Here is a 3,573-nt window from a genome sequence, read left to right on the forward strand (position 1 = left end):
CAGGGAAATGAACACTATATGATCACCAAACTGAAATTAGATTTTACCTAATATTACAGCCTTGCCTATTTGACGCTGCTTGTTTTATTATAGAAAGCTACAGTGAGAGGCAGCGGAGACAATGACCGCATATGTTAATGCTTGTGTGATCTAGGAGAGGCTTGCTCCAGCCGAAGCTTTCTGCAGCTCAGAGCTAAATGCGTTTTGCTTTTCTAGGTGGGGGGAGGAGAGGGAAAGCCAGAAGAATTTAAATGTATGCCCACATTAAAAAACAACAGCGTATGTTAGGTAACCATTTTCTTCATATTACAAGCCCAAACCACCAAAGTCCATCGCAGCTCCCAGTCAATTAGGAATAAATCAAATTGTATAAACCAGAAAAGAAATGGACATTTGCATGTTGAAGTTCAAACTCTTTTAAAAAGAGAGAACTGATCAAGGCTCTTTGTTCCCAGCTCTTATGTCTCCATTAGCATTAGAGAAAAGCAGATTTACCATTAAATAGGAAATTTAAAGTAGATTAGGAGTAAATTGAATCAGACACTTTAAAAACTCCATTAATCAATATATGCATATATTATTGAATATACGCATATAGGCTGGGAATTAATTATATTTAATTCACATTAAAATTAGCCCCCCCATACCCAGATATTGGTTATCCAGAATAATTCGACTATGTCTGTATGTGTTTTTAGCTACCCATAAAAATTAAATTAAACTTTAATAATAAATGGCTTATTTTTCATCTAGTTTATACTTTTATTCCCATAATTATCAATTAGTTCCTCAACCCAACTCACGAGCCTCTTCCAAAAATCTATAGACACTTTTCATACATTTTAAACTAGGGAAATACACACACACCTTGATAAAAACCTAACAAAATATATAGATGTGCAAAAATATGTTAATATTTCTAGATGAGTCAAAGAACTATACGAGAAGAATAATGATATTAGGACCAAGATTTAGTACACTTGATTAATAAGCCTTCAAAGCAACAATGAAAGCTTTTGAAAGCATAACCTGGTGTGTGCTTTTCGAGAATACCTAAAGATCACCATTAACTTAGTGAATCCTTTATGGGTGGGATGGGGATCAGGTTCCAGGGTCACGAGGGTGATTAGGCAAAGAAAACAGAGAAAGTTAAGTCGTTCAAGCCGCAAGCATATTACCACCTGGGATGTCATGGATGGCATTTGTTTCCTAGAGATTGTGTTGCATTGGGTCCCTGCATGGTAAAACTATGAATTCATTATATTCTACCCCCTTCCCTCCCCACCCAGTGAGCAGAAAGTGCTCAAATTTTCTTTTTGGGTGATTGGGGGAAAGATGACTTCTCATTCACAGTCGGATGTTGAAATCCCAGAGGAGAGAGTCAATAAAAGCAGCTCTTTCTGACAAAAATCCAGGCGCAGTACCATCACTATCCATCAAACTGAAATGTTTTAGGATTCATACTTATTTGTACCACTTTGCCACTGAGGAAAATGTCTAGTCAGCTAGAGAATGTCTAAATTCTTGTTTTTTTGATGCTTAAAGGAAAGGTGACAAGACATTAGTGAGTTGTGATTTCCTCAGCAGAGAACAGGCTCGTTCTGAGAGGCTGGTCTATGGGGAGCAAAGGTTCCCAGAACCACACAGGCTTTAGGCTCTCATCCACGCCCAGTTTCTCCAGCCCAGGCCAGCCAGGCCCTTCTCAGTGGTGGTGGTGACGGGGGCAGCTTCTCCTCCTGGGAGTGTCAGGGGGAAGTGGGGAGACAGCCTTGTTTCTGGGGGTTTCTATTCAGGGGCCTTTGTGCAATGGGTCTTTTTCCAGTTTAATTGCTACAAATCAGGAAAGGAAATGGACAGCTTGTTCCCAGATTAGGAAATAGCTTGTAAGGGGTAACAGAGGGAAGCCAGATAGAAGAAAATGGATTCTGATCCAAAGAAAGGAAGGACTTCTGGGAGAAAAACATGAACGAGAAAGAAGACAAAGAAAGACCCAGCTACGCAGCTTCCACAAGCAAAAAGCACTCACCTACCCGGTTTATTCCAATCCCCTCCTTTGCTAATTTTCTGCTATGCACATTAACATAGGCAAAGGTGTAACTTTTTACCCTCAACTGCCCTACTTATGTAAGCACTGAGGATCTGGGCAGGACTGAGCTACAAAAATTAAGGCAATGAAAGAGTTAGTACTGCAGTAGGTAAAAATATGACCATTATACAAGAGGAGAGGAAAGCATTTTAATGTGCTTATTGTTCTCTGGCCCTATGTATTATTTCACTAAAATACTATCTTGTTTATCCTTACTGTTGTTGTTAGGTACTGTCAAGTCAGCTCTGACTCATAGAGACCTTGCGTATGAGACAATAGAACATCCCTGGTCCTTCTCATTGGAGAACACACAAGCAAAAAAATATTTAACTTTTCTCTTATTTAAGCATATAAAGGAAAAGTGTACTTATCTCTCTCTCTCTCTCCTCTTTCTTTTCCCCATTCTTTCTTTCTTTCTGCTACTCTATCAACTCCCTGGAACAATAGAAATGATCAGAGAATATGAAACAAATTGAGTCCCAGCTGTAAGAGACAAATATTCAAAGTATGAAGGCAGCAATGATATGAAATAGTACATCTGCGAAACATTATTATTCACCTCAAAAAATTGTCATTTTGAGAGACTAATCAGCAATGCTCACTATTTATATTTAGTTTTTACGCTTCTTGGAGATTAAAAATAAAAAAGCACCAGTATCAACAAACATTTGTTTGAGTTCCACTGTCTGGCTAATAGAAAGAATCTCTTGCATATTCCACTTATGACGTATGAGGACATCATGTATTCCCTGTGGCAGACATTCTGTTCCAGAGGCAGTACATATATACCACATCTATACCAAAACCATTAAATAGAAAAACGTTTACTGAAAACTCAGTGTGTCGACCAGTAAGAGCTCCGTGACTGTGACTGTGGTGGGGGCGGAGTGGTTAACGAGGGCTGGGAATATGAGGGACTTGAGCCCGGGCTACCAGGAAAGGTAGGTTTAGATCATGGGAGGGAGATGCAGAAATATACCTGACAAGTCTGAAAATTATGACCACCTGGAGTGGATGGTTTACAAGGATGGAGAAGTAGGGAGAACCAGAAGGCATTGACTGACAAGGAGTTGGAGTATTATTCTATTGTTGATAGAAATGCATTAATAATATTGTTGAGTAGGAGATGTAGACTGCTTTATTTTTGGATGAGAGCTGGCTCTGTCTCCATGCAAACTGCTTCTAGCATTGTAAAACACACTTCTTTAAAAAATATATTGAAATATAATTCATACACCATACAATTCACCTGTTTAAATTGTACAATAAAACAATGTTTAGTATGCTAACAGATATGTGCAACCATCATCACGATCAATTTTAGAACATTTTCATCACCTCAAAAAAGAGGTGTACTCTTAAGCTATCACCTCCATATCCCCTCATGCCCCACACCCTACTTACTATATCTGTAAATTTCTTTATTCTTGACATTCATATGAATGGAAGGATATAGTATGTGGTCTTTTGTGACTGACTTCTTTCAC

The sequence above is a fragment of the Trichechus manatus genome, unplaced genomic scaffold (assembly GCF_000243295.1).
Source record: "Trichechus manatus latirostris isolate Lorelei unplaced genomic scaffold, TriManLat1.0 scaffold00018, whole genome shotgun sequence".
Classification (NCBI taxonomy): Eukaryota; Metazoa; Chordata; class Mammalia; order Sirenia; family Trichechidae; genus Trichechus; species Trichechus manatus.